General features: G+C 50.3%; 1 protein-coding gene across 3 annotated transcripts in view; it reads left to right on the top strand.

Annotated features, from left to right (window-relative positions):
- The window catches only part of GLI2 (GLI family zinc finger 2), a 255,045-nt gene that overhangs the window by 156,548 nt on the left and 76,414 nt on the right, over positions 1–22,083 (top strand). The gene's annotated exons all lie outside the window — the stretch shown is intronic.

Genomic DNA, 22,083 nt, shown 5'->3' with positions numbered 1-22,083 from the left:
TGTATTTTGGAAACCTGTGTTGGCTTTCCTGAGGGGCACAAGAGGGCGGGGAGTCAACGTGATGGGGCAAGGAGGCCACTGAGTCTCACACAAGAGAGATGGGGGCCAGAGCCACCTCTGCAGGGTGGACTCGAGGCCAGGGAGGAATCCAGGCGGATCCTGGCTGAGTGGATGGTGGTGCCTTCACCAAGATCGGGGAGCCCAGAGCCCTACAAGCCCCTGTGGGACGTGTCCCGCCCCAGAGGCTGGGGCTTGTAGGGGCTCAGAAGAGAGGTCTGGGTCAAGACGTGGCTCCAGAGACATAAGGAGATAGACGTGTGCCGACACACCCATGTTTTTTCTCTGTGGGTGCCAGTGACACTCTAGGAAGAGGCCTGGCTTCTCCAGCGAGCCTCAGAAGCTGGCCCTGACAGATTCCTGTGGTCACTGGAAACAGGTGGCTGGATGCCCTGTCTGAAAACTCCCACATCGCAAATGGTAGACGGTGCAAGCCGCAGAGACCTCCAAGCTACCCCGGCACACCCGGGTGAGGGCCATCCCGTTCTGTGATTGTACAGCTGAGGGGCACCCCGGGAGTGCTCCCCGACGGTGACCCTGAACGGGTGCTCACCAGATCAGGTCCATTCCAGCCAGAGCGCTTAGCCTGTGGTTATTACCCTCTCCAAGTGCTTGCTCCTTGCCGGGCTGGGTGTGGGATTTCCAAAAGCTTTGTAATCAGCAGCAGCGAGGGCTCTGCATAGCCAGCTCTCTGCGCCGACGGAGCCCAGGAAGGCCACTGTTTGAGGTTAGCTTTGAGTCAACTTGTGCCATGTACTTGGGAGCATTTCAAAGGAGGCGGGTGCACACACAAATCATTATGAGGCTAATCAGAAGTTTGGGTATTTAGTGGGCTGTGTACACAGCAATCATTGTTGCAAGGGCCCTTCTCCCACAGAGGCCATTCTTCCAGAGCAGGGTGCTGCTGTTTGCCTGGTTTTGTCTGGGCTACAATTTGCATTCACTTGATGGATTGTCAGGGTCGGGGGTCTCCTCCTGGGGAAGCGGTGGAGTGGCCGCTGAGCAAACCCTTGAGAGGAAGGAAGAGTGCTAATACCAGCATTTGCCCAGGTCCTTGAGAGGGCCGGGATCCTAGCGCCGTGCTAGATCAATATGACAGGCGGCTAAGAAGCTTTGGATATGCATTCACAGACCCCTTTTATTGCTCACTCAGACAGGGACCCGGGAAGTCCACTCCAAGGCAGGGAGCAGCCCAGCGATGGGGGCTTAGATGCAGTCAGCGCGACCTGGCCCCTGGGCTCTTGGTTGCTTGCCAGCTACAGAGGCCTGCTCTTGGTTCAAGATTGCCAAAGCGATTTGGAGTTGCCTCTTCCTTCATCCCCACCCTGCACGAGCCCCCCTGAGCCCCTGCCCTGTCACCTGCCTCTGTTCCGTCCAGCTGGGTGCTGAAGGGAAACCTCTGGGGTGGGACATGGGGTGGGAGGGAGGAAGGGTGTTCACCCACAGTGGGAAAGGCCCCCTCCCCCCTGAAACCCGTCTCCGAGGTAAACACTTTCAGCTGCCAAAATGCCCTGTGATCCAGTGCTCTTGCTGTCTTTTTTTTTTTGGCGAGGCGGGAGATGTTTTTGGTTTTATTTTTGGTGTTTTTCTGGGACACCAATGGTGCCTAGTGACTGCATATGCTCTCCCAATGGGACGTCGCTGACAAGCTCTGGGAGCTAGACCTAAGGTCCCAGATTCTCAGTTTGGAACAGCATTACCATCACTTTTATCTTCTTATTTTCCATTGCTTTTTTTTTTCTCTTGAGACACCAAAGACCCTGTGCTGTGATTCAGGGGAGGGTGGGCAGCTATTAGAGACACACAGACCACAGGGTCATGCTCACCTGAGAAGCCCAATGTTTAGTGTAGATGTGCACCTGCCACTGGCATTTGGTTTGGGAGTGGGTAGTGAGATTTTTAAAAAATGAAATCTGTATTCAGGACCATCAGGGATTTCCTTTTGTCACCATCAGAACTATGGCATACAGCTTGATGACTATCACTGATACCTGTTTTTCTCAAATGGGCTTCTATTCAGAATTGCCATCTGGAGGGGGTCTAGTGCAGGGCCAGGGTCACAGCTGGGGTTGGGCTCCACTGAGAGGTGACCAAGGTGACCCAGACAAGCCAGCGTTGGCCAAGACCCCCATAGCAAATCCTTTTCTGGAAGAGAACCCAGAAGTTCACAGGCTTATTGGCTGGCAAGTGACTTCACATTTCTCCCTGCCCCCATTTACAGTTGAGATGGAGATAAAGGACCAAGTGTCCCTTCTGCCCAGAGTGGAGAAGGTACAATGAAGAGGGCCCATGCTAAGTGGGTAGGAAGACTTGGTCCAGAAAAGGGACACTCCCTGGGTGAGGTCAGTCGATCGGGTGCCACACGACCCCAGGGGAACAGAACCTGCATTTTATACCTGGTCCTCCCTCAGGAAGCAGGGATGTGGGGGCCAGAAAGAAAACAGATCTTTTCCTTCAGTGCTTTTCTAATCCTGCCAGTCAAAAAAGGCTGTTGAGAAAAGGTCAGGCACTTCAGGCTAGTTTAGCATATTAAGATGTTCTAAGGAACCAATCCTCAGGAGGCAGGTGGGAGGCACATGGCTGAACAGGTGAGCATAGAGAAAGAGTACTGTCCACCTCAGAGAACGCAAGCTCCTTCACCCTAGGAAGGGATGAGAAATCACTACACAATGTGGATATAAAACATAAAATGAGAAAATAGTCTTCACATCCGGGACCAGGCACAGGATCTTGATACCAAACATATGATCTGCAGAATGAAAAATTGGTGACACTGGACCTCACCAGGACTACAAAATTGTGCTTTTCAAAAGACCCTTAATTAAGAGGGAGAAATGAAAGATATAGGCTAGGAGAAGATATTTGTAAACCACATATCTGATAAAGAAAAAGAAAACTAGTGCCTAGAATATATAAAGAGTTCTCAAAACTCAACAATAAAAACAGAAATGGACCATTTTGAAAGTGAGCAAAAGATGAGAAAAGAATGTCACCAAATTGGGGTGCCTGGGTAACTCAGTCGGTTAAGCATCTGACTTTTAATTTTGGCTCAGGTTGTGACCTCAGGGTGGTAAGATACAGCCCCACATCAGGCTCCACGGTAAGCATGGAGCCTGCTTGAGATTCTCTCTCTCCTCCCCACCCCCTGCCCACTCAGGTGCTCTCTCTTTCTCTTTCTCTTTCTCTTTCTCTTTCTCTTTCTCTTTCTCTTTCTCTTTCTCTTTCTCTAGCCCCCTACCCGCCCCCCCACAAAGTCACCAAAGAGAATGTATGGCAGACAAGCACATGAAAAGATACTCACTTTCACTGGCCATTAAGGGAATGCAGGCTAAGTCCACCATGAGAAACCACTACCCCTCTATCAGAACAGTTAAGATCTAACACTAGGGACAACACCAAATGCTGGAGGGGAAGTAGAGCAGCGAGGTACTCACACATTGCTGGTAGGAATGTAAAAATGGTGTAGCCACTCTAGAAAACAATGTGGCCATGCCTTATCAAATTAAACCTGTGTATACCATATGATCCAGCAGGTGCTCTCTCGGGCATTTATTCCAGAGAAGTGAAAATTTAGGTTCACACAGAAGCCTGTATATGGATATTTATAACAGCTTTATTTGTAATATCCCCAAACCAGAAATGATCCAAACATCCTTCAGTGGGTGAATGGTTGCACAGATTGTGGTCCATCCTTATTCTGGAACACTAGTGGGCAATAAAAGAAGCCAATTCTTCACATGTACCAACTTTGTTGAATCTCTAGTAAATGATGCTGAGTTAAAAAACCAATTCCAAAGGTTATGAACTGTATGAGTCCACTTGGGTAGGAATTTTTGAAATGACAAAATTTTAGAAACAGAGGACAGATGATTGTTGGCCAGGGGTCAAAGGCAGAGGAGGGAGGGGCAGGAGGGAAATGATGTTGGTTATCAAAGGGCACACAGAGGATCCTCATGGTACAGAGCTATTTAGCAGCCTGTGTGCTCACACACATATGTACAAGTCAAACTGGGAAAATCAGAACAAGGTGGACAGATTCTATCAATGGCAGTATCTTGGTTCTGATGTAGCATTGGTTTTGCAAGACATCATTGGGGAAATCTGGGAGAATGGTGCCCAGAATCTCTATGATAATTTCTTTTTTTTTAAGATTCTAATTATTTATTCATGAGAGACACACAGAGAGAGGCAGAGACACAGGCAGAGGGAGAAGTAGGCTCCCTGCAGGGAGCCTGATGTGGGACTCAATCCCAGGACCCTGGGATCATGCACTGAGCCTAGCGCAGATGCCCAACAACTGAACCACCCAGGTGCCTCACGATAATTTCGTACAACTGCATTTGGACCTAAAATTATCTCCAAATAGAAAATTTAATTCAAATGCAATGTGGATTAAGGCATGTGTCTTCACTAGCTCCTCTCCAAGTAAGCGAGCTGTGTGTCTCACGGGGGTTAGGCCTCCCTTGGGACAACATCTTGCACTTCTGGGAGTCTGGTGAGCTGTAGAGTTGGGGTCTGTGGTCTCCAGAGGCTTGGCTTCCTGGAGCTGGCAGCCAGGTGGTATGAGAGCAGGGATGAATATCTTCTGCTTCACCTCTGGCCATGTTCATCTCATGGTGTTGCTTTCTTCTACTGGCTTCTCAGGATCATGCCCATTTGTTCATTCACTGAGTAATCCATTTGTCAGCAGAGATTTCTGGGGGACCCACTGGACACCAGGCATGGGCCTCAGGAAGCTGATGGGATGGTGGAGGAAGGGGTGAAAGGTGCTGAGGTGAATAGGTAGCCCCAAAGCGGGAGCCAGTATGTAAGCGAGGTCCAGAGGAGGAGGAGGAAATAAGAAAACCCTTCTGGAGGAGGTGACGCTTGAGCTGCCTTTGGAAGACCATGTGCACATTAGGCAGAGGACGAGCTCATGGAGAGGTGTAACCACGTGGTTGGGAGTTGACTGTCTGGGTTTCAGTTCTGGCTTTTAACTGTTCTTCCTCTGTTTCCTTTTCTGTGAAACAAGGACCAGAAGGGGGCCCGCCGTATGGAGATTGTTCTGAGGATTAGATGAATTGCTTTTTGTAAATGCCTGGTCTAGACTGAGCACTGTGCAGGTGTTGGATAAATAAAATAAAACTAGCTGCTGAAGAGACCTGCAGCATGCAGTTGAAGCCTGTACCATGTGGCGGTTTGAAATCAGGGCTGCCACAGATGGGGAGCAGGTCCTTCTCCGTGGCTTTGCAGCCAGGACGGAGCTCAGGTGCTGTCTCCCCGCCACCAAGTGAGGGTTAAAGGAAAAAGAGGGGAGGTAAGATCTGGTCTCTTGGTTCAAGTCACAAGTGTGTCTTTTCCTTGTTTCAGCCCTTTGGTGGTTCCCCTGGGTCATGAAGGAGAGGTTTATTTCAGGAGAGGTTTCCGCAGGTGGTGGGCTAGGGTCCCCAGTTCCCCCATCTCCCAAATCTGGGAGGGCTGAGATCTGGGCCTTGGAACCACATGGTCCATTCAGCTTTGGTTTTGCTCAACAGGAGAGTCACGGAGGCCTTGGGCAGGGTACAGACCTCTATTTGCCCCTCAAGAAAGTAGGTGCATAAAGCCTACTCTATCCTATACAGGTAGAAAGGGGCCCCAGGAAAGGGAGAGTTCTAGTGTTCATCTGCCAGCTAGGCACCGTTAGGGTTTGCTGCAGAAGAGCTTGTGTCCCGTGCATACCATTGCCTGCTGACCACTTCCGTGGGTCCTGGCTCCCTCACGGCCATGCATGAGGGCTTTCTCTTACTATGGCCCTGGTGGCAGACCAGGGTACCAGCACAGGAACACCTCGGATCAACAACCTAACTTAACAAGTGGCTTTTGCAGAACTGGTGTATTAATATCCCAGCTCCCTCCCCATCGGCTGAGTCTGCAGTGGCTCCCAGAGCCTACCCTGTGCAGTGTTAAGCCTACTTGCCCAGAATGGTGGGGGATATGCTAATGCCCCCCCCCCATAAGCTTCCTGCCCTTGCTTTCCCTGGTGCCCTACAGGTGGCCTGTCACCTCCAAAATAAACCCACTTGCACTCACACCCTTGTTTCCCAGTCTGCTTCTGGGACACCCAGACCTGATGGGGTTGATGGGGTTTCTCTGGCAGAAATCAAGAACGTGAAGTCAGGTGAGACAGACACCCTGCTCACATGCTTATTTCAGCAGAGCAGGCCTGTTCTCCTATGCCTCAGTTTCCTCTTGTGCACTGTGAGGATGGTAACCCTTACCTACCCAAGCTCTGCGCCTTCTCCCCCCTCCCCCCAGCATGCAGAGTTATTAGTTTTCTGACTAAGGTGTCTTGGAGTGGTAACCTTAGAGATTCCTGTAGCCCTGCCTGTCCCCAAGTCTTTGGGAGCAAGGCTGACTTGCCACCACCCGTGGGGGCTTCTCTTACATGTTTCTATTCTGGTTTTGTTCTTGCTGATTGACAGAAATAGGGGGAGAAGGCTGGGATCAAGGTGAATAAGCAAACCCAGCTCCCCCAAGAAAGGAAGAGTTGTTTTCAACTCTCTGCCCCTTGGCTCCCCTCCCCCACCTGGGCCTGTGTGTGGCGCTGGGACAATTAGGATTCTTGCTGGGCGCCCACAGCCCCCGCCTCCGAGCCTGTCTTGAAGGATCCTCTGAGAACGGGTTCCTTTCTGGGAGCGTTTATAAGAGATTTCTCATGGCTCAGTTCCCCTATAGAAAAGTGGGAATTGTAAGTCTTATGTAGCTCGAGAAAGTAAAGGGAGTGAGTCAGAGCCAGACAAGAATAAGTTAACAGTATTCATGGCAGTGTCTTGGGAGGAATTACCAAAACAGAAAGAAAAGCTAAACACAAAACCAACCAAACAGAAAAAAGGAAAACTCGAAGCAGACTTAGAAAAGACGGACAGGAGACAGCCCAGCTCCCTGGCCGGGCCCTGGAACAAGGAGGCAGACCGTTTTCTGGGTCTCTGGGTGCATTCTCCCTCCTTAGCCGGGGCTTTGTGGGCCCGTCTGCGGGAATATTTAGCAAAGCTGTTTATTTTGCATAAACCCAAGTAATGGCCGAGCCTGGGGGAAGAGGAATTGTGTGGGCTGACAGCAGCGTGATTTAATGTCGAGCCACCTGACCCCCTGCACCTCTCAGCCTCCCCCTGCAGAATATATTCACATTCCTCTGCAGCCCGCTGCATGCTAATCACCTAGGGAGGCTGAGGCCCGAGGGAGGCCCCTGTGGGGACAGACGGCTTGAAAGCGGTGGCTGGGGTCCTCCTGCGTCTTTGTGGTGGCCTGCACCGAGTTTGGGGTGCTCATTCGCATTTCCTTTCCTTTTTATATTACTCATTTGAAAACCCAACCTGCTGGGAAGGGTGTGAGTTTTTATACCCTTGAGCCTTTCTGATTTTTCCCAAGCATTTTCCTGTCTCCCAAATCTGGGCACTTTCTGAATGCACAACTTGCTTGTTTATTGTTTCCTGCAGTTTGGGTGGCAGGTACCAGCCCCCTTAGAAAGGAGAGCTCCCCAGGGCCCACATGACTTTCAGGGTGACACAGGGGCTGGGTTTTAACTGTGCCCTGGGGGACTTCAACCTCTAGCTCTCAGAAGCACCTGCTCTGTTCCCTCCGGTGCATTCTGTTCCCCTCCCCACTCGCTCTCTTTCCAGAACACCAGTGCTGTGTCAACACTTAGCCAATCTCTGGGCTCCAGGCACATCGATTTCGGTGATTCTCAGTCGATGCTTTGGTAAGGATTGGAGGGGGAGGAATTGCAGCATTGTCAAGAGAACTAGAAAGAAGAGAGGGCAGGCTGGGGGACACAGCTGGTTTCAAGCCCACGTGCAGATAAATCCACACTCCCCCATTTTGCCTCTTTCCTATAGGAGATGCACAGTTTGCCTGCTTTCTGGTGCCTCAGTGGGCCCCTCCCTGTGGATGTGGCTGAGAGTAAGAGAAGGGGCTCCCCAAGCCGGGGCTCTGGCCACGAGTCTGGGGACACCCCCCAACCCCCCCCCCCCCCCCCCGCGCCATCCACCAGCCCCAGGCTGGCCCAAGACCCAAGAAAACTGAAAATGCAAACTGGCTATAAATATGGAACAGAAAAGTTTTGCTTGGACTTGGCACTGAATGAACTGATGGAAGGAACAGGCGGACATTAGGAAGGGACGATGGGGAAGTGAAGCCTTTTCTTTTTAGGAGTGGGATAAAAACGTGATCAGTAAGTGGGATGTGTTTCTCACAATGTTCCTCAAGTTCTTTTTTTTTTAATTTTTTTTAAAGATTTTATTGATTTATTCATGAGAGACACAGAGAGAGAGAGAGAGAGAGGGGCAGAGACACAGGCAGAGGGAGAAGCAGGCTCCATGAAGGGAGCCCGATGTGGGACTCGATTCCAGGTCTCCAGGATTAGGCCCTGGGCTGAAGGCAGGCACTAAACTGCTGAGCCACCCGGGCTGCCCATGCTCCTCAAGTTCTGAGAAGGAGGACAGGTCTCATGGAAGCCGTGGGTCTGGGAGATGGTCTTCCTCAGCCATCTACCCCTTTCTTTCCTCTTTTTTAAAATGGGCGGTTGGGGGGGGGGGGGGTGGCAGGCCTGGCTGGCTCAGTCTGTAGAGCATGACTCTTGATCTCAGGGTTACAAGTTCAAGCCCCATCCATGTTGGGTGTAGAGAGAACTTAAAAATAAAATCTTTAGGGGCATCTGGGTGGCTCAGTCAGTTAAATGTCTGACTCTTGATTTCAGCTCAGGTCTCGATCTCAGGGTTGTGAGATCGAGCCCCATGTAGGGCTCCTCACTTAGTGGAAAGTGCTGGGATTCTCTGCTTGGGATTCTCTCTCTCCCTCTCCCTCTGCCCCTCCTTCCACCCCACTTGCTTTCTCTCTCTCTGTCTCTCTCTTTGTCTCTCTCTCTCTCTCTCCCTCTCTCAAATAAATAAAGAAGGGACGCCTGAGTGGCTCAATGGTTGAGCATCTGTCTTCGGCTCAGGTTGTGATCTCAGGGTCCTGGGATCAGGCTCCCTGCATGAGCCTGCTTCTCCCTCTGCCTATGTCTTGCCTCTCTCTCTCTCTCTCTCTGTTTCTCTCATGAATAAATCAAATCTTTAAAATAAATAAATAAATAAATAAATAAATAAATAAATAAATAAATAAGATAAAGAAATCTTTTTTAAAAATATGTTTTTTTAATCTTAAAAAAGAAAATGAGGAATTTGCTTCCCAACTCTGGCTGCTTGGGTTTTCTGAGTCTAACCCTCAATATTTGCAAAGGGCTCTGAAGTCCTTATCACTCCTCCTTGTCACCTGCTGGTGGGACAGATGGGGCTCTTCCCTCCCTTTATACTGATGAGGAAATAGTGCTGGGGGGGGCACACAAGTGAACTTGGGTGGCAGGGGTGGGGGTTGTAAACTGTGCATGGATTCCAGGGTTGTGGTTCCTGACAAGCTAAGAGTGACAGTGTCTAACTTTTCCTGTCCCCATCTCTCCTTCCCTGAGGCTGGATAAAGTGGTTCTCACCTGCCTCATTGGTCAATGTACCTCTCAACATTGGGTATGGCTTAACATTTCTCCCTCCCTCCTTCCCTCCCTCCCTGCCTTCCACTCCCCTCCCTCCCTCTCTGTGCCCCCCTGAGAACTGCCTGGAGGCAGCCTCCACCCCTCTAGTCCCAGGCTTCTGGAAGCTGAGGTTGAGGGCAAGAGTCTACAGGAAGTCAGAGGCTGTTGGGGTCCACAGGGAACCCAGAGAGGCCATATCTTCCCTACCTGAGATGGGGTGAGGTCAGGCAGAGGAGGAATGGAGCCTCAATCCATGAATGGGGTGAGGCATGTATCTACAGAGACATGAAGGAGATGGCCTTTCTTCTGAAGAACAAGATTAAAATTCTAAAGGCAGGTGATTCCAGTGCCATGATTATGGCAGTCCAAGTTTCCAAGGAAAAATTGCACCACCACCAATCAATTGGCATTTTGTTGTAAAGGTGGAAGTGTTAACAGGTCTCTGCTTCCTTTGAAACTCACACATATGAAACTCTTTGGAAGCCTTGTTCCTTTTCCTCTCTTTCTTAAAGAATCCCTGGGTTAGGGATTCATCACTCAAGAGTCTGAGAATTAACTCTTGGCGACGTTTGTTTATTCATTTTTATTCTTTGTTGTTCTAGAGGCAGCCTCCAAAAATGCATAGTTTAATAGGGCCAATGAGAAAGGAGACTAGTGTAAAGAAAAAGGGGATCATAAGATAAAAATTAACAAGTTAGAGTGGAGGCCAGTGCTTGTGGGGGGCTGGGGAGGAAGGTGTACTCCCTTCCATCCCAGATGGCCTATGTCAGTGATTGGGGTCAGTAGGGTGGGAGAGAGCCTCTACTCTCATCCTAGAAGCAGAGACCCCAGAAATGCTCTGGAAGAACAGGACTCTCCCCCTTAGGTACCCCAAATATGAGTGTTCTCCCCACAAACCCCTCTCCTGTTGATACCGTATGGAGTATCAGTACCTCACAAATACATCCAGACTTGCTGATCTTGGTTGTGTCAGTCTCAGAGGGAGGGAACTCCTAGAGTTTATTTCCTGGGAGGGGAAATAGGGCTTCATCTTTTGGGTCCTAAATCAGTCTTTTCTTCCGGAAGTTGTATGGGCTCTGCTCCTTCATTCTGCCCAGATACCTCCTGGCTTGAGCGAGCCACGCCTTCGCTCAGCTTTGCCATTCCGTGCTGAGGAACCCGAATGTTCCACCTTCCTAATAAGAGGTAAAAATACAGTTTAAAAATATAATGAGGTCAATCGAAATTTTTGTTTTTAAGATTTTATTTATTCATGAGAGGCAGAGACATAGACAGAGGAAGAAGCAAACTTCCTGCAGGGGGCTTGATCTAAGGACCCTGGGATCACAACCTGAGCCAAAGGCACATGCTCAACCACTGAGCCACCCAGGTGTCCCGAAATAATATTTTTTGTTAGGAGGGCATGAAAACCATGGGCACAGGATTTCAGGAGGGAGGGTTTCTGTTGGATTTCCAGTCTTCTTGTGGAAGACACCCCCTGGGGATTTTGTGAGCCTTTCTCAGTAGTGCCACTGGCTTCCCTTGTCTGCAGGAAATAGTCCCCCTCCATCTAAAATCCAAAGGACACCGTATATTTACCTCTCAGACACCCACACACCCCATAACTCTAATTTGAAAAAAACAAAACAAGCAAAGAACAAGGGAAATTTGCTATCCTAGGTTTTGCCATTAACATCTATGATCTCAGTCAGGTGACATCTCGGAGCCTCAGTTTCCCTTGTCAGTACAATGAGTGGGTTTGACTGATAGTCTCTTAGGTCGATCTAATGATAGCTTTGATCCTATACGTATATAAAACAATCATCTCTTCAGGGTCCTAAAATTTCATGAGACTTTTTTTCCACCCCTTTTCATGAAACCATTCAATCATTCCACCCATCGCAGTGACACTATGTTGTGCATTCAACGGCATGGTCATGTCCAGTCGGAGTGGATTTGGTCCCGGTCTTCGGGGATTCTATCTTTCCAGCTTCGGCCATTCAGAGGAGTAAATGCAGTATTATTTGCCCTGTGAGGATCCCTTTACCTATCGTCTTTTGTTATTGCTCTGGTGTGATGCGGTTCCCATCCACGCCCCCTCTTCCAAATGACAGTAGAAAGCGATGGCGTTATGCACCGCTGTCGTAGCTTTAAACAAACAAACAAAATGATTGTCATAAAAAAAATCATTCCAGTCCTGTGAGTTTGGGATTATATTTTCCCTAGACATTTGCTGTGTTTACAGAGAAAAATAAATATCTCTGTAAACATATGTTGTATTTACAGTGAAAAATAAAGATCTAAATAAATATCCAGCTTTGGAAATTGGAGCACTCACAGAATTCAATGCAAATGGATGTAAGCAAGGGCTTCCCTAACTCAGGGACGCGCTTTCCCATATTTGCTCTTAACTATGGTGTGTTTGTCTTTCTGTCCCCCGCGTGGAGCACAGAGCCCAGCTTTAGGGAAGGGAAATGAACATTTATGGGGCATCCACTGTGGGCTCGACACTTTATACAGAGAGCTTCATTTTATCACCACCCCACCCAGGGTGGTAAGAATTATTACTGCCAGTTTGAGGTGAAGAAGCTGAGGCTCAGAGAGGTAGAGTCATTTGGGTCAGATGACACAGCTACCAGTCTGCGTGTCTGGATCTTTCTCTAGCCCGGCCTGAAAGGGCCAGCCATGGGGCCAATGCACACACATATGCCATCACAGCATTTTTTTTTTTTTTTTAAACCCAGAGCCAGGTCGTGGTTAGCTCCTGGCACCTCCAGACCTGGGGCCAACTGAAGGTTCTGTGTGAGAAAGGTGAGAGCTGCCCTCTCGCTCCCTCAGGCACAGGATGCCTGGCTGCTCACACATTTACACCTCGCCACCGAACACGAGGGCCTGAGCCGGAGCCCCTTCCAGACGGCAGGCCTCCTGCACCCTGCCAGGACGGCTCCCTCCTCGGGCTTATTGTGAGCAGAACTGCAGCTGGGCCTCATTTGTGCATTTGAGTTTTACAAGCCGGCGTCTCGGTGGGAGATGGGTTTTGCAGATCCCTGTAATAGCGAAGCAGACACCGTAGGAGAGGAGGGAGAACAGGTTTCTCACTTTCTGCATTTGCTTCTGAGGGCTTCCTTTTTTGGACATGTGTTCTCTGCGTGTGTGTGTGTGTGTGTGTGTGTGTGTGTGTGTGTGTGTGTCTCTCTCTCTCTCTCACACACACACACACACACACACATCCCACACCCCACCCCATGGCTGCAGCTGTGGAAGGACAGCCTCCCCACCCCAACCACCCCCCCTGCCCCGAGCGTGCCTCTGGCTGGGCCAGCGCGGGATCATCTCCCCTTGCAGGATCTGGAAGGCCTCGCTGGCTGTGGGAACCTCTCCCGTTGAACTGAGGGCGATTGTGTGAACCACAGCAGGGCCGGGCGGCCGGGCCCTGGCGGCCCGAGGACCCGATTTCTGCTCAGGCCCGACTGGACCTGTCAGTAAGGGGCTCCCGCCTCCCTTCTTGCCTCTCTCGGTGGCCGCCTGAGGGTTAAATGAGGTGCTGGATGAAAATATGCTTTATAGAGACGAGGTCTGCACAGTGAGTACAAATGTAGGCTGTTTTTCTTACTGGTGTCCAACCCAGGTGTGGGCCTGCAGGCAAATTGTAAGCCGCTCTGTGAGGGGACAGTGGCCCTTTGTGGGAGCGGGCACCGTGACTCTCCAGCGTCTTAGCGTCACCGGAAAGCCTTTTCTCATTTCTTCCTTAACAGAAAATATCCCTTAGACCAGTGTTCTCAAACCCATTGCCCTGGGATCTGGCCTAAATTCAGCTTCTGAATCCATAGGCTGGGGTGGGCCCAGGACACTATCAGAACACACACCAGGTGCTGCCAAGGCTGCTGGTGCTTGGGCCACAAAGCCAGGAAGGCAGTTTCCAGACCTGAAAGATAGTTCTATTCGGTGATCCCAGATGTCATGTTGTCCATGAACTCTGACAGCAACCAACCAGCTAGCTGGGTGACCCTGCACCCAGGAACTGAGCATTCACTGCCTCAGTTTCCCCTCTATACTCTAGGGACAATAGCGTGGCCCCATGAGGGTCATTCACATTAAACAAGATAGGGGACAAGGCCTGTTTCCTTCAAGGCTCTGGATAAACATGATCTGCTCTCTTTTCCTCGACTGCCTTTTACTCTCACAGACCCCAGGTGCAAAATAGCCAAGGGATGGGTGTGACAACAGTTGTTTCAAAGAAGTGGAAGTCAGCACTGTTGGGCGATTTGCATCGGCTGGTGGAGGTAGGAGTAGGAGATGGGGTACCCCGTGTCTGTTGCTCCCCAGTTCAGGTTCAGCATCGTGCCTTCAGAAGAACGAGTAAAGACCCAGCAGAGGGGGACGCCTGGGTGGTTCCGTCTGCCTTCGGCTCAGATCGTGATCCCGGAGTCCTGGGATCAAGTCCCATGTCGGGCTCCCTGCGGGGAACCTGCTTCTCCCTCTGCCTGTGTCTCTTCTCTGCCTCTCTCTGTGTGTCTCTCATGAATAAGTAAATAAAATCTTTAAAAAACAAAACAAAACAAAACCAGCAGAGCATCTATCTGGTCACTCACATTCCTTTGGAGTTTTCAAGAATTTGAAATGACTTGTATTTTTCTTTTTTAGGGAAAACAGAGCCCTTTTGCCTGACTGGTGTAAACCTGAGCTTTGGGGGGTTTGTACCAGCACCAGTCCTTTCTCATACACCCACACACTTATCCTCACCCCCCACTCCAATCTGTAAACATTTTTTAAATGTGTATTTTCTTTCAAAATAAAGCCACTTAAGCTTTCCCAAAATGAGCTGCTGACATGAAATTCACATTTGGCAAACCCCTGTCATCCATGTTTTACTGAGTGTGGACTATTGTAAATTAAGTGAAGTCGGTGTTTTGTTTCTTTTTTTTTTTTCCCCTTCCCCTCAAATGGTTATGGAAGTGGAGCTGCTCCTAAGTAAAAGATAAATTACGGCCGGATGTAAAGAGGCATCATTTAAAAAGTGTCAGGATACAATTGGGTTCTTAAAAACCATGCAGAGCTGCTAAATTCACATGAAAATTGAATGGTGCGGGATTGCCCAGGGTGACAGCGTCCTTGGCATTGATTTATCCCATCTGTTTGGCCGACCCATTACTTCAGGCCTCTGGTGATGAGGCTGCGTCCGCCGGGGAGGATCTCCGCGTCCCCTATGTCCAGCTAGACCTCGGGTGAGCACGGGGAGGGCGGGGGTCTGCACAGAGAAGGACCGTGCGCGGGGACCCCACTTCACAAAGGAGGCATCGGGCCCGAGCCAGCCCTTTTTCTCATCATTTCTGATACAAGTCCTGGTCGTATCCTCTCGAAGGCTGACTTGAGACTTGCTTAACCCCTTCCTTCTTGCTGAACTGCTGGGTTCCCTACCATTGTGTGGTAGTACGGGGTCTGCTGTGATCACAGTCTCAGTGCCAGCACCTGTCGCCACGTAGGTGTCTACCCTGGAGTAGAGCAAAAAGTGAAGCCATGGAGTCCAAGGGTGTGATTCTCAAAATGTGTCACCAAATTCTTTCTAACAGTAATTTCCAGCAGGGTGCCACACACTGCTGTTTCCAGCATGGTGTATTCTCATTAAGAAACATTTCCTGCTAATTTTTTCAGGTGGAAATGGTTTTATTTAGCTCTCAGGAAATCAACGTGTTTGTTTTGTTTTGTTTTGTTTTGAAGAATCCCCTTGCTTAAGGAAGCACTGGGGACTGTGCAGACCCAATCTGGCCATTTCTTTAAAAAAAAAAAAAAAAAAAAGATTTTATTTACTTATTCATAAGAGACACAGAGAGAAAGAGGCAGAGACCCAGGCAGAGGGAGAAACAAGCAGGCTCGCTATGGGGAACCTGATGTGGGACTCGATCCCAGGACCCCGGGATCACGCGCTGAGCCAAAGACAGACACGCTCAACCGCCGAGTCACCGAGGAGCCCCCAATCTGGCTGTTTCTTGCCATAATCAGTTCACACCAGCGCATGGGAGCTGTTCTCCACATTGGCGAGAGCCAGGTTCAGTGATGGCTCATCGGCTCTCTTGGAATCAGCCACAGTGAGAGTATTTACACCATGGAAATTGGCAAATGCTATAAGCCAGGGCCCCCACCTCTGCCCCAGGAATTGGTGGCCAGCACTGATCAGCACACAACCGCAGCCGTTTAGCACTTGCTTATAGAGAGCTTGCTGAGAAAACACATGATTTATAAGAAAAGCCCACAATCTAATTAGGAGTAGTGCTGGTTCATCGCAGCTGTCACTCTGTGATCAAGGACTGTATCTTTGCAAGATTGCTAGTCTCCGAGTGGGAAGAGGACATGTTACCTTCAGGCTTGAGTGTTTGAGGAAGACTTTGAGGAAGAATTAGAGCTTAAGCCAGCAATCCCAGGGTGTGCAAAATCAGGAAGGAGTGAAGGCTGGGAGACAGGGTGTGCTTGTGGGGCTGTCGGGAGGCCCTCGTTTCTTTTCATGAGTGATGGCTAAAATGGAAATTCGAGCCAGTGCCATGAACCGGGGCTATGACATTAGCCAGAGCTCCCCACCCCCATCCCCATCCCACCCACCAGGGTCTGTGCTGCCCACCCCACATCTCTCTCGGTGAAGGACAGTGGTGGCAGGATGCTGTGCACCTCCAGTTCCTGGCATCTGGTTCCCATTTCATCAGAGGTTGGAGTTCACCCTCAGCAATCTGTGGCACGCATGCATTTCAAAGGAAATGCTTAATTGGTCCCCAATGCTGGGTTTGTTTTGGTTTTTTGGTTTTGGGGGGGTCGGTAGGTTGGTTGGGTTTTGTTTTTTTTTTTTCATCTCTCAAGGAGAAATGGCTTTTGTTGTCTTGATGGATGGGGGAAGACAGGTGGAGCTTGTGAGTATATTTGGAAGTTGCAAAAGTTGTTCATTTTGAGACTCTGCGTGTAATAAATGGTTCAAGCTGAGGCAGGAGAGGGAAGTGAGACTCAAGAGATGGTTACAGAGGAGGGATTTATTGAAGCCCATTCTTCATGGCAGAATTTGGGGCCAGACAGCCAGAGGGGTAATATTCAGGGTTGGGTTTGGTTTAAAAAGGCAATTCAGACAGTTTCCTTCAATGGTTCACTGGCCCCTTGGTAGTGCTGGTGACCCACCCCCTCCGGGGCCTCAGTGAGACAGCTGGGATCTCAGCTCTGACAACACTGTCCCCAGAATCTTCTGCCCTAGAACCTTTGACTGTAGCACAACCCAAAAAGATGGGTCGGCTGAGGATTCATGAGGAGAATGAGCCAGCCTCAGAGTCAGACTCCGCCCTTGTCCATCCTTTGTCACCCGCCTTGTCTTCCTTTCTGCAGCAGGCACTGCTCAGGGCATGACAGAACCTCGAGCCACACTCGAGGTGTGCAGAGACACTGACAGAGTTGGCAGTAGTGGCAAGTGAATACAAGCCTTCCCCACGAGCCTCCCCACTCCCTGCCTCCCGCTGCTCTGCCCCTCTTTCCCATTGATCCCACACTTCCTTATCCCAAAGGACCCAGAGGGATTAAGACAAAAGAACCTGTGAGAGAGAGCTGGTAGGAGATGCTCCCGGGGAGACAGAAGTCTGACTCTCATGGGGGCCAGAGGTGTGTGGGTAGAGCTGCCGGGAGGTGAGTTTGGGGAGAGGCTGGCAGGTGGCGGGAGAGCAGTGGCGGGGGGAAGCTGTCCTCAGCTCACTCAGCCCCAGGAGTGAGTTCATCCTGTGAGGACAACTATGAACAACGGGCACAGCTGTGCTAGGGGAGCCACAAGCAACCAGGAAGACAGACAGAGACCCTGCTTGCCTCGAGTTCTGGAGTGTGCTGGGATCTTCTGGAAAGTCAGCATTGCGGGAACACCCAAACACCATCCTTACCTGTAGGACACTGAGGTGGTGGGACAAGTTTCCTGTAGGGAGAAGCCATTCATTCATTCATTCATTCATTCACTCGTTCTTCTTCATCTCTTGAATGCCTGCTGCAAGGCAGTGCCGGACCATTCTGCCCAGATGCTCAGACACCGTTCATTCAGATGGAAAGGGCGGGACCTGGGCTCAGAAGGCATGTGGGTCCCTGGCTTTCTCCGTGACCTCACGACCTCTGGGTTTGGTTCCCTCACCACCAGGTAGAGAGACACGTGGCTGCCTGACTCCTCCTGGGTGCAGGACAGGATGTCCCTGTGACATGTGTGAGCAGTGATGTGGCTGCCAAGGGAAGAGCAGGCTGTGACCCAGGACTCGCCTTCCCAGAGGAAGTGCAGCTGTTCTCCACACCCGCTGCCCAGTGGAATCCCCAGGGGAGCTTTTAAAAATGCTGATGTCCTGGAAGCCACCCCAGAGATTCTGTCTCAGTTGGTTGGAGCTGGGCTGGGTATTGGACTTTTAATTCCCTGGTGTTTCTAATACGCTGCCAGGGCCTGTGATCCTCTGAGGTTGAGAAACCAGGGGGGCTGGGGAGTGGGGGTGATGGCCCCCCCCTCCATCTGGCCCTCTGCCTGAGCCTCCAGCCCTGTGGGGAGAGGAGGGAGGTCAGCCAGCAGCATGGGGCAGGGAGGTGGGAGGACAGAGCGTCTGAGCTGCAGGCTTTCCCTCAGCCATTAAAGTTTATCGTTGCCATGGACAGTGATTGAAAAAGGCTTTTTGCAGGACTGAAATGTGAGCAATGAAACTTGCCAGTTGATACCGACACAGGGCACTTATCTCATAAAAATATCCTCCGTGTCAAAAGGTTTCAGTAAATGTGCCTGGAAGTATTAGCAGTCATTTCTGCCAGCCTCAGGCTCCCCCGAGGCCTGCATGAGGCTGTAAAAGGGGGCTCTTAGTTTCTGTGAAAGAGGAGGGGGGAGGGAAGGAAGGAAGGAGAGGGGAGGGGAGCTCAAACCCGGCCTGCTGTTCAGGGGAAAGTGCGGGTCCTCAGTGTGGCTCCCCACAGTTAAGGACAGGGATGCCTGTCCCTTGTATAAAGGTGGAGGCTGGGCGTGCTGCTTATGGGAGGGGCAGGTGGCTGACAGCCAGCTCTGGCGTGAGGTTACACTTGTGTGATCTCATTGGCTGCTCCCAGTGACCCTACCTGGGAAGTTATCTAGGACAGTGAGGCTCAGAGAGGTTGTGTGATTTACCCCGGGTCACACAGCTGGTAAGTGGCACAGCTGGGATTCGCACCACAAACTGTCCACTTTGAGGACACCCAGAGTCTGGGGTGAGTTCTCACTCCAGGAGCTGCATCTCTGCCGGAGGCCCAGCATGATCTGGGCAGGCCTCTGTCTTTGGCTCTGCAGCTGCTCCAGTGCCTGGGTTTGGGGCACAGTTGAGGCCAAGGAAAGCTTTCCTGCCTTCATCTGGAAGCCTCTTTGGTGGGAACACAGGTTTTCAAGTCAGACTCAGGCTTCTGTTGCCCTCAAGACCCAATGTAGAGCTGAACACGAAGTAGATGCTTGCAGATTGGGTGCTGGCTGCCTCCATGAGCTCCCCCGGGACTGCTGAGGGCGGGGCTGCACCACCACCTGTACACACACAGGTCAGGACCCAGGTTCATTGGGCAGGCCAGCAGCTCAGATTGTACTTAAGCATCAGAAAGCCATGGGGGCAGGTGAGCAACGGACAGCTCCCACAAGAGCCCTGTCTGCTAGTCACCCACTCCCTCTCTCTGTTACACGCTCATTCTCCCTCGGGGTTCCAGTCCTCCACTCAGCGTGCCCCAGATCACAGCCTCCCTTCTAGGTCTGTCCCCCCAGCTCTGGCCTCATTTCTACAACTAGTCCCCGGATATGGCCACCTCAAACTCAGCAGGTCAGAAACCACTCATTTGCTTGTCTTCCAAACAGCCTTTGTCTCCTGGATCCCCTCTTCTAGGTGGGGACACCACCACCCACTTAAGCCCCACCTGGGATGCTTGAGGGGACCAGCTTCATCCTACCCCGACTTGGCACCAAGTCCCACGGGCCATGCAGCCTGCACTGGTCATGAACCAATCCCTCTCTACCGCCTCTGCCCAGGGAGGCCCCTCTTCCCTCACCCCGCTGCTCCTGAGTCTCCTTCCCTCCGGCCTCATCCACACACCTTACCCCCTGCTCCCTGTGTGTAAAATGCAGACCTGATCCTGTCGTTCCCTCATCTAAAACCTCCTTGTTGTCTCCCCATCACCAGCAGGCTAATGCCTGACATCCTTGATGTTGGATAAGGGGGGCACACCCCAGCCTTACCCTTCGCCACTGTTCCCCTGTCGTGCTATGACAACACAGAGCACTCCTGTGTTTCTCTTTTTATACTGAAGTACAGTTGACTTACAATATTACAGTAGTTTCAGGCACACAGCCTAGTGTGATTCAACAATTATGTACATTATGAAATGCTCACCACAGTAAGTGGAGTCACCATCTGTCGCCATACGACGTTATGATAATCTTTTTTTTTTAATGTATTTATTCATGAGAGAGACACAGAGAGAGGCAGAGACACAAGGCAGAGGCAGAAGCAGGCTCCCTGTGAGGAGCCTGATGTGGGACTCGATCCCAGAACCCCAGGATCACAATCTGAGCCAAAGGCAGACGTTCAACCACTGAGCCACTCAGGAGCCCCTCCGACAATCTTATGGAGTATGTCCCCTTTGCTTTACTTTTCATCCCCATGACTTACTTATTTTATAACTAGTGGTTTGTATCTTTTGATCCCCTTCACTTATCTGGCCTATCACCCCATCCTCCTCCCCTCTGACAAGCTTCTGTGCCTTCCTGGTCCTCTCCTCTGCTCACCTGTCACCTGTTGACCTGTGTGTCTCCTGCTGCCTGAGAGATCCTTGAGACAGGGACAAAATATTTTCCTTCCTGCATCTCCAGAGCAGAGCCGGCGCCCGGGCCCTGAAGGCAGAGGCAGAGGCTGTACTATGGAGAAGACAGAACTGGGAGCTCGGTGACCCTCCACAACTCTGAGCAGAAGTGGCCTCTCCTGGGAAGACCCCAGAGCACTGACTTACATAGGACCATGGGGAGTGCAGCCGGGGACTTCTGCTTCTCTGCTTTTCCAGCCACCCACACTACAATAAGAAAGCCGTCATCAGGGATGCACAGGCTGGAAAGGTGGTTAATTAAGTCTCAGGCTTTAGAATCACAGATGATGGTGCAAATCCTTCCTTGCTGGTTATTTGCTGTGTGATCTTGGTTATGTTACATACACTTCAAGCCTCAGTGTCCTCATCTATAGAATGAGGTCGTGATAGTTCATGCCCCCCAAATGGTCGATGTGAAGAGCAAATAAATATGAATATCAAGTGCTCAGAATTATGCCTGGCATAAGCACTCAAAAAATGTTTGTCATTTTGTGTTATTCTATAGATAGTTTTTTTTTTCCTCTTCCAAATTACTATTTAAATTCTAGTTAGTTAACATATAGTGTAATATTGGTTTCAGGAGCAGAATTCAGTGATTCATCACTTACGTACAACTCATCACAACCAGTGCTCATCACAAGTGCTCTCCCTAATGCCCACCCCCCACCTCCCTCCCTCCATCACCCTTCAGCTTCTTGTCTGTCATTAAGGGTCTTTTATGGTTTGCTTTCCTTCTCTTTTTTTCCTCTTCCCACGCATTCATCTGTTTTGTTTCCTAAATTCCACATGTGAGTGGTATCCTACGTTATTTGTCTTTCTCTGCTTGGCTTATTTCGCTTAGCATAATATACTCTAGCTCCCTGCAGATCATTGCAAATAGCAAAATTTCATTCTTGTTGATGGCTAAGTAATATTCCTGTGTGTGTGTGTGTGTGTGTGTGTGTGTGTGTACCACACCTTCTTTATCCATTCATCCATCAATGGACATTTGGACTGTCTCCATAGTTTGGAGCTACTATAAACATCAGGGTGTATGTACCCCTTCAAATCTGTATTTTTGTATCCTTTGGGTAAATTCCTAGTAGTGAAATTGCTGGGTCACAGGGCAGTTCTATTTTTAACTTTCTGAGGAACCTCCATACTGCTTTCCAGAGTGGCTGCACCAGTTTGCATTCCCACCAACAGTATCAGAGGGTTTCCAATTCAGTGGATACTCTTAAGGAGTGCCCAGCTGGCTCAGTCCGGAAAGCATGTGATTCTTGATCTTGGGGTTATGAGTTTGAGCCCCACATTAGGTGTAGAGATTACTTAAATAAATAAACTTAAAAAATATTCTTGAGCTTTTACCACTAGGCTGCTAGGCAGGGAAAAGCAATATTATTACTAGAGTGAACAATATGGACAAGGAGGCTGGTGCCCTCATGAGCATTTATGGCTCCTCTTTCATGGTCTTAGGATGAGAGATGGCTAGATGGCTGGCTCATATTTATGTGGGACACTGCACAGGTCATTAGTCCTGCCCCATGGCACTATGAGGGGAGCAGAGACTGATTATAGTGGGAAATCATTCTGTGGTGATGAGGGTGGCCCTTCAAGCTCTGGTCAATGGTCTGTCCCCTCAGCTTTTGCTTGGCTTCAGCCTAAGCAGGGCTGGGTGTGGGAGCAGGGGTGCCCAGGACCAG

The sequence above is a fragment of the Canis aureus genome, chromosome 20 (assembly GCF_053574225.1).
Source record: "Canis aureus isolate CA01 chromosome 20, VMU_Caureus_v.1.0, whole genome shotgun sequence".
Classification (NCBI taxonomy): Eukaryota; Metazoa; Chordata; class Mammalia; order Carnivora; family Canidae; genus Canis; species Canis aureus.
Note: the sequence above shows the minus strand (reverse complement) of the source record. Positions and strands in the feature narration are given on the sequence as shown.